This window comes from Antechinus flavipes, chromosome 3 (genome assembly GCF_016432865.1).
Source record: "Antechinus flavipes isolate AdamAnt ecotype Samford, QLD, Australia chromosome 3, AdamAnt_v2, whole genome shotgun sequence".
Taxonomy (NCBI): Eukaryota; Metazoa; Chordata; class Mammalia; order Dasyuromorphia; family Dasyuridae; genus Antechinus; species Antechinus flavipes.
In genome coordinates, this window is record NC_067400.1 from 581,859,936 (window position 1) to 581,873,920 (window position 13,985).

Consider the following 13,985-nt stretch of genomic DNA (forward strand, 5'->3'; position numbering starts at 1 on the left):
GGGATGCCATAAAATGCCAGACTTGGAAGGAATCTTCTCACACAGAATGTCACAGCTAGAAGGGTCTTTGGAGCAAAGAACATGAAGATTTCTTAGAAGAATGCAGACTTTTAAAAATCCCTCTTGTTTAACCTCCTTATTTTTCAGATGAGGAAACTAAAGAAAGCCCGGGCCAGCCCTCCCTCTGTGCACGTGGCTGAGCAGTCATTCAAAGGACAAGCCCTCGCCAGGGCCATGCAAACTCTGGTTCCTGCCCAAAGCCTCCTTAGTGCCAGGCTTCTCCATTCCTGCTCAGGGGCCCTCTAGATCTGTTTGCCTGTACTGACAATGAGAACCTGAGCCCAGCTGAAGTCACCCACTTTTCCCAGCAACAACCATGCAGAATGGGGGTGGAGTGGGAGAGGAAGGCAGAGGGACCCCAGCTCAGAAAAGACTGTCAATCTCTGCTTTGGGCCATTGGCTTTCTCAGTAGCTTTTTTCCCTTTGTTCCTGGCAACATTCCCTGGCTACTGTTCTGAGAGCTAGCAAAAGCCTCTAATCGGCACTTTGGGCATTGAGGAAACTCAAAGAGTTTCTATGAAGGAATTAGCCTTCAATGAGTTCCACTCCCTCCTTTCCTCTCAATAAGGTGGATGAGGAAGCTGATGGACACCTGCATGCACACTCTCCAGTCCACTTGCCTTTATCTAGTTCTCTACACTCAAATTCACAGTCCCCTTATCTTATCGCTTCCTCACCCTTTGCAATTTCAGACCTTGATTATTCCCACTATCCCCATTTTCTTCTTCCATTCATATGCCTTTGAACTCACACAACTGTGCTATTTGGGTCCGCTTCTAATTTATTTAATTTCAACAGTTATACATCCATCACTTTCCTCTTTCCTGCTTGATTCCCTATCATACTCTCCATGGAATCTGTCCCCAACATTTTCATCCCTTCTCAAGATTACCATGGTCCCCTCTCGGTTGAAGACCTTGATTCATAATTCTCCAAAAGAAAATAGAGACCATTTGTTGAGAGAGTCTTCTTCCCTTTTCCTCTTCTCATCACTCATACATTATCCCCTGATATCTCTTCCTTCTCTAATCTTACATGAGAAAATGATCTTTTTTTTTCTTGGCAAGGCAAACTCCCCTTTGTTCACCTTGATCTCATTCTTGCTTATCTTCTCCAGGAGATTGTCCCTTCTCTCATCACCATTCCCTCCCTAACCTTTGGTCTTCCCCTCTCCATTGGCGTCTTTCCAGCTGCCTATAAATACTCCATGTCTCCCCAACCTTTAAAAAAAGAATCCCTCACTTGATTCATCCATCCCTACCATTTTGTGATCTGTAACTCTCCTTCCCTTGGATAAACTTGAAAAAAATCACCTATGTCCAATGTCTGCACTTCCTCTCCTCTCCTAAATCTGCTGCAGTCTGGTTTCTGACCTTATCATTCAATTGAAACTGCTCTCTCCAAAGTTCCCAATCATCACTTAATTTTCAAGTGTGATGGCCGTTTCTCACCCCTCATTCTTTCTGGCTGCTCTGCAGTCTTTCACAATATTCTTTTGGATATGTATTTGACTTCTGTAGGTTTTTGTGACACTGCCCTCTCTTATTCTCTTCCTAGTGGCTGCCCCTTCCTCCTCAATTTTCTTTTCCCTCTCTTCATCCAACTCACACCTACTAAACATAAACGTCCCCCACAAATCTAACTCAGTCCTTCTCTTTCTCTGTCTCTCTGTTTCTCTCTGTGTCTCTTTTTGTCTCTGTCTCTCTCTATCCCTGTCTCTTTCTTTCTTCCCACTTGATGATCTCATTAGCTCCCGTGGATTGGACTTTCATCCCAATGAGGATGAGTCCAGAACTCCAATTTCTCTCCTGAGCCTTGATCTGTTCCATATCATCTGTCTTTTGGACATCTTATGCTGTACGTCCCATAAGCTTCACTTCACAAATTTTTGTATCCTCCTTGAGTAGGAGCCATGCTAATCTTCTCTGTGTCATTCCAATTTTAGTATATATGCTGCTGTAATGACTTATCCAATACTTGCTCCTCTCTCCCAGGAAGGGTCTTTGTCTCATACTTTACTGAAAAAATTGAGGCATCCACCAGGAGTTCCTTTAAAAACAAACAACAACAACTTTATATCTTAAACCCCATTAATCCTCTACTTCATTCCCTAATTTTTCCTCCTTTTCTCTGTTTTCAGAGGGAAAGATAGGTCTTCTTGTAAAGAACAATCTTTCCACTTGTATCTTCAATTCTATGCCTTCTCAATTGAAAAAAAAAAAAAACCCTTCATTTTGTTCTAATTTTCTCTTAAAAGACTATCCTAAATTTTTTCTCCTTTCCAAAGCAAGATTTCTAGAACACTCAAAGCTTTTACTTTCTCATCTTCTACTCATTTATTAATCCTTTACATCTTCAGATCTTGCTATGAGACTGAAACTGTTCTCTCCAAGATTAACACTTTCTCCTAACTGCTAAATGTTACAGTCTTTTCTCATTACTCGTTTTTAGACCTCTGTGCTGTTTATACTATTGAACATCCGCTCATCCTTAAAATCTTTCCACTCTGAATTTCTGTGATACAGCTTTCTCCTTAATTTCTTCCTTTTCTCTGTTTCATTCTCCTTTGCTGATTTGATCATCCTTATTCCATCTCCTGGGCATGGAAGATCCCCTATCTAGTACCCTACGGGTCTTAGTTCCCTCTGCTTTTGGTGATCTCATCAGTCTCATGAGTTTAATGATCAACAGTTAAGGCCCTTCACTATCCTGGTTATTTTTTAGCTTACTGATCTATCTTTCCATTAATATGGCTAGTAGAACTGAACATGAGATAGTTAAGACTAGGATGAGATAGTTAAAACTAGGACAGGATATAGCAGCCTACCACCTGTTACTTTAGAATACTAGATCTCTCCATATACAACATAGAACACCACTTTATACCATTTATTCACAATGAACTGAAACTTCTGATCAATCAATTCTTCAATAAATGTTCTTTTTTTTTTTTCAGATGATTTGCTTTCAAGTTTTTCCCTTTCCCCCATTAGATTCTTAGGGAGTTGTTTTCTTGGGTCCATGAAAATGTAATGGAGAACAGACATAGGCACAGAGTGCTTCTGTGTGCTTGGCTGAGGAAAATTCCCCATATGGGAGAGACTGGAGAGCTTGCTTCTAGGGTAGCTGTGATGATGTGTTTGCGAAGATGTTGGAGCATGTGTAGACATTCTGTCATTGGTTCTGGTCAGCTGGCCACATGGTGAATAGGATTGGCCATGGAGATATTCAGAAATGACTAGAGACTCTGCGATTTTCTCTTGGCTCTGCACTCTTGCTTTGACTTTTTTCCTGATGGAACTCAAGGAGAGACAATGCTATAAGGGGAGAGTCCTTAGGTCTTCTCCCTGCTGAGATCATTCAGCATGAGCTCTATGAAAACAGGTTTTAGACTTATTGACTAGTTGTTTGTTCTTTTTCATTTTATGTGGAAGGATTACAGATTCCAACTTTGTGAGTTTTGAAAGGTCAAAAGATGGAGCCCCAATATGTACCCTAGATATATCACTGACCTAGTATATCACCTCATAGTTAATGTCCCAAGGAACAAGAAATAACATTTGGTATCTTTCCTAGCAGTTGAAAAACGGACTCATTTGTATGTGAACTTGGTGGGAATAATGTTATATATGAGTTGTGCTAAGAGTGTCCTAGAAACCAAGGTGACATAAAAGAAAATATGACTATGAGATATTAGAAGAAAATGTTTATGCCCTTGCTTATTTTCAAATTAAATATTCCCTTTGTAATAGCTAATTGACATCAAGTGGATAAATGAAACCTGAGCATTAATTACCAGTACCTACCACAGAAGGAAACACAACAGATGGGGGCTCAAGTCAAAGATATTTGATGAAAGATGGTCTCAAAACCTCTTAGGATACCCATAGAATGTTGAGGGAGAGATATATTAGGCCACTATATAAGCTTTTGGATTATCCACTTAAATTTCACTGTATAAGATTTGGTCCAATATTCTAGGCTACTAACATCCTTTTAGATCTTGACTCTGTCACTTAGTATGTTACCGACTCTTCTCAGTTTTTTGTTACCTGAAAATTTAATAAACTGTCCCTCTATCTCTATACAGTTCACTGACTAAAAAAAATTAAAAGCTCAGATCTTTGGGAAATTCCATTGGAGCAGTCCTTCCAAACTGACAGCAAACCATTAATAACCACTCGTTGGGTTTAGCCAGTCAACCATTTTCAAATTCGCCTCATTGTACTATTGTCTAGACCACAATTTGCCATCTTTTCCATAAGAAGAGCAGGAGAGGCTTTTATCAAATGTTTTGCTAAAATCTGGGTTAAATGCCATCTTTATCATTCTCCATAGGAATGTCTAGATATATCAGGCGGCTATCTTTTTTCTTTCTCCGAATCACGTTAGTCTAGCTTGATGTCACTGAAAGAAATTAGGTTAGTTGACTATGATCAGTCCTTTCCTCTGTCACACTGCCAATGTCTAATATCATAAAAGGGTGGGATCAGTCTCATGAAGAGAGGGGAGATGAAGAGAATGTTGATAGAAGAGATGAGAATGTCTAGAAGAGGCGTAGAAGTAAGATGACTCCTAATAATTGTGACTCACGTTTATATAGCACTTTAAGAATTGCAAAGAAAATATTTGTGGCAGCCCTTTGTTGTAGTGACCAGAAACTGGAAATGGATCAGATGCCCATCAATTGGGGAATGGTTGAATAAATTATGGTATATGAATGTAATGGAATGTTATTGTTCTGTAAAAAACGAGCAGGATGATTTCAGAAAAGACTGGAAAGACCTAATGAACTGATGCTGAGTGAAGTGAGCAGAGCTAGGAGAACATTGTGCAACTGTGATGGACTTGGCTCTTATCAACAATGAATGATTCAAGACAATTCCAATAGATTTGGGATGGAAAGTACCATTCACATCCAGAGAGAGAAATTACGGAGACTGCATGTGGATCAAAGCATAGTATTTCACCTTTTTTGATGTTGTTATTGTTTGTTTGCTTGGTTTTTTCCCCCCTTTCTCATGTTTTTAACCCCCTTTTGATCTGATTGTGTGTGTGTGTGTGTGTGTGTGTGTGTGTGTGTGCAGCACAATGAATATGGAAATGTGTTTAGAAAAACTGCATATGTTTAGCCTATATCAGATTGCTTGCTTTCTGAGGTGGGGGAAGAGGGGAGGAGAAAGGGAGAAAAATTCAAAACACAAGGTTTTGCAAAGATGAATGTTGAAAACTATCTTTGCATATATTTGGAAAAATAAAATGCTATTAAAATTAAAAAAAAAAAAGATTTGCAAAGCACTTTACTCTGCACCCCCTGTCCCTGAAAGGTAGATATTATATTATTATTTCTATTTTAAAGATGAGAACATTGAGGCTAGAAGAGTACCTTGCTGGGAGTCACCTAGTAAGTGCTCTGATCTTCTGGAATTCAATCTGCCCTGACACTGTAGTTGCTTCATGGGAGATAGATTGGAAGTTAGGAGATCTCCATTTGTGTTCATATTTGTAAGTAACTGAGTAGATCATTTACTTCCACTAAACCTCAGTTTCCTTATCCCTAAAATGGAAATAACATACCACTTCATAGAGAAGATTATTATGAGCATTTAGCATAATAGGATATAAAGTGGTTTGTAAATAACAAAATGATAAAAACAATTTTAGCTATTACTATTTATAGTCTACTAGTCCAACGGAAAAGTTTCTGGATAGAGAGTCAGAAATTTGTTCCATCATTATTTTTAGTTGTGTCTAATTCTCGGTAACCCCATTCAGGGTTTTCTTGACAAAGATGGAGTCTTTGGAGTGGTTCACCATTTCTTTTTTCAGCTCATTTTATAGATAAGGAAACAGAGATAAATAGGGTTAAATGACTTGCCCAGGGTCATGCAATTAATAAAGATCTGAGCCAGATTTGAACTCAGCAAGAGAAGTCTTACCCACTCCACCCTGGCAGTGGCTTGCTTCCCCTAACTACCCCTTCCCCCCAATAGTGGCAAGGTGGGCCTTGCCCAATGTGTATTGGGGCCTGGATAAAGAAAAAAACAAAATGGTATTCGGCCTCCAAGAGCTTACCATCTATCAGAGGGATATATATATATACACATACAAGTTAATTCTAGATATAGTAATAAGTCAATATAAGGTAATCTGAGTGGGAGATACCCATAGCTGCGGGGATCAGGAAAGACTTCACATAAGAAATGTTGCTTAAGCTAAGTTTTGAAAGAGGCAAAGAATGCAAAAAGGTACAAAAACTCTTATGGATGGCTCTAGTTGCTATGGTTTCCTTTCTGTTGGTTGGCAACAGCCAAGCCACTCTATTTCCTGTTTGCACGTCTGTTGGTCACTCAACAGCCTAACGCTTAATTTAGTGGCCAGGGAAATGTATACAGAGCAGCCCCTATCCCTGGCCCTCTGCACAACCTGATATGGAAAGCAGAAAAGATAGCCAGAGAAAGTGACTAGAAGAGGCCATATAGTAGATGGATCAGACAGACTTTAAAGTCTTTTCTTGCTCTAACATTTTATGTTCTTACGTTATGTTTTCAAAGTTTCCCTTTTAAGTCTAATATTTTATCTTTTAAGCATTGTTCCTAGCTCTGGCATCTGGTGTTCTAAAATCCCTCCTAGCTCTAATAATCTCTATTTTAAGGTTCCTCTTAATTCTGAAATTCTGGGTTCTAAGGGCCCTCCCAACTCAGACATCCTGGTTCTAAGGGCCCTCCCAGCTCTGACCTCCAGGGTTCTAAGGACCCTCCCGGCTCTGACATCCTGGGTTCTAAGGTCCCTTCCAGTTCCGACATTCTCTGTTCTAAGGCCCATCTAGTGCTGCTGTTCTACAATTTAACAATCTCCTATCTAAGGTCTGACAGCCTATGCACTAAACAACTTCCATTCAGTTCTAACATTCTGCATTGTATGTCTTTAACATTCTACATTTTAATATTCTGTTTAAGTCCCACCAAGTTTGACAAGCTAACCCCAGATTTTATCTCCCTTTGAGTTCTAAGCTTCCAGGCATTTTTCCCGCCTCGGGACTTTTGGTTTCCTCTGGAATCCAAATACCTTCCAGGCTTAGAAGTTCCCTCTCACCCACGACCCTTCCTCAGACTGTGGGGAGCCCCCAGATGGAGAAAGGTGACCCCACAGTGCTTGAGACTCCCAGCAGCCAGTGCTTTTGCTCACTATTGATGGCTCCTGGCACCTTCCCCTGTGTGGATCAATGTTGTCAGTGACTGGCCCCTCTGTCTGGGCTGGGTCTCAGCCTGAGGCTTCTGTAAACAATGCTGAGGCCATGGGGGTCCCGGCTGGAATTCACATCTGAAGTGGGTTTTCCTAAGTTTCTCTGTGGTCTTTTTTTCTCTCTGTGCCCGGATTGGGGCAAGGCTGGAACCTCTGTTGAGTTGCCAGGATTTGGCAGGAATTTGGCTTTTCTCCCCTCTGTTGGAATGAAAATAAAATCGACAAATCCGAGTTGTCTCTTTGTATTTGCTGGGCAACACACACACACAGACACACACACACACACACACACACACACACACACACACACAGACACATACACACACACGAATCAAGCCCGTACCAGCTGACCCATGCTAGACCACTATCAAGCTCTGTGACCCTAAACAAGCCACTTCCACATTCTGAGCTTCCGTTTTCTTAGCTGTAAAAGGGGGCTGATCATTGTCACCCTGTCTACCTTAAAGGGTTGTAGGAAGTTGAATTTAACACATTAGAGAAACAGGAGTCTTTGTAATTACAGCCTGTTAAGCTCCCCCCACCCCCTGCAACATTCCATGTCTTTCCTCCATGCCTTTGCACAGGTGGTCCCACATATCTGGAATGCCTTCCCTTCTCACCTTTGCCTCAAAGAATTCCTGTATTTCTTCAAAGCACAGATCAGGTGCTACCTCCTCCACAAAGCCTTTTCTAATCAGTTCGATGGTTTCCTTGAATTAAACTAAAATTTTTTGGTTCCACTTCTCCGCTATGAAAATGGAACATAACCTTTGTAACAAATAGCCATAGTCAAGTGAATCAATGATCATGTATTAGTCAACTAATTAATTATTAATTCATTAAGTGTTTATTAAGTATCAGGCAAAAAAAAAGGGGGGAAAGACATTCTCTGCTCTCAAGGAGCTCACGGTTTAATTGGGGGAGACAACATACAAACAACTACTTACCCACAAGGTATAGATAGGAGAAACTGGAAATAGTCTCAAAGGGAAGTGTGAAAATTAAGGGAGACTTTTTGCAGAAGCCTGGATTTTAGTTGGGACTTGGAGAAACTGAGGGAGGGCAGGAGGTAGAGATCAGGAGAAAGAATATTTCAGGCATGGGGGAAACCAGGAGAAAATGCTGTCAAGCAAAACAAATTCCTGCCTTGGTAATGGGCTAAAAAATGTATGCCTCATTCTGTCCCTGGAGTCCACCATCCCTCAAGAAGTGGACAGCAGCAAATGGTAATCTCCACAACTGGTAGTGCCTTCTTCATTTTGAAGTTACTGTATAATTATTTGTTTAAATATATTAGTAGATTATAAACTCTTTGAAAGAGGGCCCTGATTGTTCTTTTCATTTTTGTGTCCCAGGTACATTGCGTGTTGACTCTTACATTAGATGCTTAATAAATGCACATGGAAGGTATTTGAATTAGGAAAACAGTCAATCACAGGAACTTCTGTTTGGCAGAGGATTGGAGGAGGGGCAAATGAAAAGAAATGTTGACTTTCCTACTATGATTATCAGCTTCTCTCCTCCATCTTCAAAGAGTCCTTTGTTGTCCCTTACGCTGATTATTATATCCTATAGTTTATGGGATTATATATTTGTATATGTGTCTCTTCATTCATTACATAGTCTGTAAACATGGGGGGCTATGTCTTTATCTTTATATTTCTTTTAATGACTACCATAAGGCTGGATACAGATTGTGTGATTAATAAATGGTTGTTGGATAAGAGCAGAATGAAAGGATGTTGCCCAGGAAACTTTGAACAAATTCCTTCTCTAGTCACTTTCTGGGAAGTTACTTAATCTCTCTGGGACTCAGTTTCTTTATCTGTTAAATGAGGAAGTTGGGCTAAAATAGTCTCTAAGGTCCCTCCTACCTCTGACATTTTATGTTTTAACCAGGGATCCTCAAACTTTTTAAATAGGGGGCCAGTTCACTGTCCCTCAGACTGTTGGAAGGCCGGACTATAGTAAAAACAAAAAGTTTGTTTTGTGGGCCTTTAAATAAAGAAACTTCATAGCCCTGGGGGAGGGGGATAATTGTCCTCAGCTGCTGCATCTTTTTAAGGCCTCTTATGTTCTAAGGGCCCTCCCAGCTCTGACATTCTATGTTCTAAGGGCCGTCACAGCTCTGACATCCTGGGTTCTAAGTGCCTTCCCGGTTCTCAATCCTGGGTTCTAAGGGCCCTCCCAATTTTGACAGTTTCTGTTCTAAGAGCCTCCCATCTCTGACATTCTATATTCTAAGGGTCTCCTCATTCTCCACCCTGTATTAAAACATCCCTCCAGTTAAAGTCCCTTCAGCATGCTGCATTGAAATGGTTCTTTCATCTTGCATTCCTAATTCTGTCTCCCCCACACATCCAATCAGTTCCCAAGCTTTGCCAATTACAATTCCACATTTCTTTTATCTGATTCCTTTTCTGTACTCCCAGGACCACAAGTCTAATACAACAGGACTATTCCAATTGCCTCCTAATTGGTCTCCCTGCTTCAATTTTTTTCCCTCTCCAATTCATCCTTCACAGCAGCCACCAAAGTGATTTTCCTAAAGTGATGGTCTAATCATTTCATTCTCTTTTTTTCCTCCCCCTACCCACAATACAACAAATTCTAGCAACTCCCGACTATCTCAAATACAAATACCTCTATCCAGTATCCAAAGCCCCTGCTCTAACCCCCCTTTCCAGTTGTATTTTCAATGACTGCCCTTTTGCCTGACCAAACCGATCTCTATTATGTTTGTTCCATACAGTGCCCCATCTCCCGCCTCAGTGCCTGTGCTCAGGCGGTCCCCTCTGCCTGATGTGCTCTCCCTGCTTACCCAAAGCCTCTTATGCTCTTTGGTTTCCTTCCAAGCCCAGGGCTTTTTTTCCCCAGAGTCTCTCAGGACTAAAAGACCACCTTGCAGAAGGCTGAATAAATCCTCTACTTGCACCAGGGACATTAACTGAGCCATGAACTAAAAAAAGCAACAACACTAACGTGCTGAGCTCCATCCAAACAGAAATAACCCAAGTATTGATTTTTCTCCCCTTTGAACCACACACTGAAGTGAAGTCTACAAAAACATCTAATGCCCAGTGAACATGCTCCTGCCGGAAATGAGGAGCAATGGGGTGCAGTGGGGGAGAGGATGTGGCCTGGAATGGCCTTGATTGGGTTCTGGCTCCAATACTTTGTGTGTGGGATCTAAGATAATTTATTTGTCCTCTCAGATCATCAGTTTCCCTATCTGTAAAATGGGACTACCTATGGAATTATTCCTTGCTCATGGAAAGGGGGTAATCATAGTGATGGATCTAGTAGGGATCTTAGAAGCTATTGAGTCCATGACCTTATTTATTTCATAGATGAAGAAATATTGCCCTAATAAGTTTATTGTCTTGCCTAAAGTCACATAGTCCATATATAGCAGAATTAGAAATTAGAATCCAGGCTTCATTTAATGTAATCAGAGTTGTCCATTTTGTCTTTCATAATGTTCTCTAGCTTTTCTTTTGTCATAAGTTCCTCCCTTCTCCAAAGATCGGATGGGTAAATTATATCCCTTGTTCTCTTAATTTGTTTATAGTATCATTTTTATGCCCGAATCATGCACCAATTTTGACCTTATTTTGGTATGGAGTGTGAGGTGTAGGTCTGTGCTGAGTTTCTGACATGTTATTTACCAATTTCCCCAGCAATTTTTGTCAAATAGGGAGTTCCAGAAGGTGGAGTTTGGGGATTTATCAAACACTAGATTACTACAGGCCTTGATTATTGCATGATTATTTAATCTATTCCACTGATCCACCACTCTATTTCTTAGTCAGTACCAAATCATTTTGATGACTTGCTTTATAATATAGCTTTTAGGTTTGGTACTGCTAAGCCCACCATCCTTTGCATTTTTTCCCCCAGTAATTCCCTTGATATTCTTGACCTTTTATTCTTCCAGATGAATTTTGTTATTATTTTTTCTAGTTACATAATTTTTGGCAGTTTGATTGGAACTGAACAAGTAGATCAATTTAAGCAGAATTGTAATTTTTAATATATTAGTTAGCCTACTCATGAGCAACTGATATTTTTCCAATTGTTTAGATCTGATTTTATTTATGTGAGAAATGTTTTGTAATTGTGTTCATATAGTTCGCGCATTTGTCTTCCTCTGGCTTCAAAACCATAGATCTTCCCATTGCACCACAAATGCCGCCTCTTTTTTCCAATCCCATATTTTCCTAGGGACATCTTTTAACTCCAATTCTTACATGTTATGTGTTGCTTCCTGCTCACACCCACTATGCTCTTTTTTGTTCTCTGAGGGATATTCATTTTCAGTTCTTCAGAGACTGGAGTATTCTATGTCTCACAGCGATATGAGATCCTTGGAAGAATACTGGTATTAAAAGGATGTGCCTTGATTTCAGGGAGAAACCTGGGGTCATTAAAAGATCTTTTCAATTTTCCAAAGGCAATATTAGTAAAAATGGAGAAGAATGAAAGATTAGACTGGGAAAGCAGGTTGAATGTCAGACTAAGATTGTGGAAAATTATCTCTTTCTCTTGTTTCTATTTTCATTTTTCTTTAGAAAAACCTCACTGATCATCTTTTTATACAGCACTTGAAGCTTTGCAAAGTACTCCCCTCATAACTACACTACAAGAGGGGTAATGCTTTGACTATTAGCCCCATTTTAAAGAGTTAAAAACTGAAACTCAATGTTGAAGTGATTCATATAGAATCATAGAGCTCAGAATGGATGGAGTTAGGATGCCAACTCTTCTTTTCTGACTCTCAGGTGTTCTTTCCAATATGCCATATCATTATGTTTCCTCCCTTCCAATCCATGCTGTATATGCTATCTGATCTATCTTCCCGATGCTCACTTCTGATCCTATCGGACTCTTGGTCAAAGACCTGCAAGAACTCCCCTCTGTCAAATGGATATACACACATATCAGACTGCTTGCTAGCATGAGGAAGGGAGAGAAAAATTTGCGACTCAAAATCTTACAAAAATGAATGTTGAAAACCATCTTTACATGTGATTACAAAAATAATATGCTATTAATTTTTTTTTTAAAGTCTCCCCCAGTGCCTATAAGAAAGTCATGAATGGATGGATATCCTAGCATTCATTTGGGAGGAAGTATGGTGAAGTAATTCTGGGTTTGGGCTCAATGGATTTGTGTTCAAACTTTACCTTTGTCTCTTGTTCTTGTATATCTGCTGATTAAAAGAGTTAAAATGAATCGCCTCATTGTAAAATGAGGGGATTGGGCTAGATGATGTCTAAAGTACTTTCCTGCTTCAAACCTATGAAGGTTCTTCCTTGACTAGCCCCAATAGTTTTCTAAATTTACATCCTACTCGCTCCCAATGTGAACCTAACATCCCAAGAAAACTGCCCTGCTCACTGAGTCCTAACTGAGGCAGGAACTAGAGGCATTATCACCCCTATTTTATTTTTATTTATTCTCATTTATTTCTTTATTTTTTGCTGAGGCAATTGGAGTTACCCAGGGTCACACAGCTAGGAAGTCTTAAGTGTCTGAGACAGATTTGAACTTGGGTCCTCCTGACTTTAGGGCTGGTGCTCTATCCCCTGTGCTACCTAAGCTGCCCCTATTCCCCCATTTTATAAATGAATAAATTGAGGCTTGAGGACCTTGTAGCTTGTCTAAGATCCCAAAGATGGTATTTGAATCTAGTTCCTATTGATTTCAAGTTTAACCCTACTCCTTATCCCCTACAATCTTGCTAAGCATAAGACCAAGGCTTGAGGGGGAAAGTTATTGGGGTGAGGGGGAGATGGAGATTAGAAAAGTCTTTATAGAGGGTTTGGCCCTTGAGTTAGGGTTTAAAGGATGGGTAAGAACCCAGTGGAGGAAAGATCTGAGCACAGGGAATATTCTGTGCAATGAAACGGCCACAGTAGAGGAGAGGGCAGGATGTTTGGGGTGAGGTGGGGCAAAGAAGACCCCAGCTTTAATTGTTACATGTGTTGTTGTTGTTGTTTTCCTTCTCAAAGGGATTGCTTAATTGTCACACAGGCTGAGAGATTATTATGAGATAAGGCTTGAATAAGGTCATGGGGCAGGGTCTGGGCTCCAGCCCAGACTTACAAGTCCAAGTTTTCTGCTCTTTCCACTACCATAAAATGCCTTCAAAGTTATGGAAACCAAGTGATTGAAAACATATAACCTTGCCTAGGACCATATGTAATGGGAAGATAAACACAGAGGAGGCCTGCCCCCTTCCTGAGCGGGGAGGGCATGGGATTGGGATATGGGGTGGGGGGTAGAGTCAACTGCCTGGGGAGGGTGGGGAACCCTGCTGAGAGTTCCCTTAAAAGCACCTGGAGCCATTCCAGGGACCGGAGGCAGGAAGGCGGGAGAGTGAGGAGTCGGTGGTTCCTTGGGAAACTGCCAAGAAAACGTGAACTCTAGCTTTAAAGGTTTGATTTGCCGTTGCAGATTAACAGCCCAGGAGAAATTCCCCCTGGGAGGTCCTGGCATTTGGGGAAGTGGCAGCTCTGGGGCCGTGTCCTGCTCTGGATGCTCAGCCTCCCCGGGCCCGGCCCAGAGGCCGATGCGGAGGCCTGGACGTGATGCTTTTCTGGGGCCGCGTTTGCAGACGCCGTAGCAGCCGTGTGAGATTCCAGATTGCTTTTATTTACAGATCAAGGGTCCCCTTC

General features: G+C 40.8%; 1 protein-coding gene and 1 pseudogene across 3 annotated transcripts in view; both read right to left on the minus strand.

Annotated features, from left to right (window-relative positions):
- Positions 1–13,985, minus strand: part of EPHB2 (EPH receptor B2) — a 271,825-nt gene that overhangs the window by 102,351 nt on the left and 155,489 nt on the right. The window lies entirely within an intron of this gene.
- Positions 1,927–2,026, minus strand: LOC127558444 (uncharacterized; annotated as a pseudogene).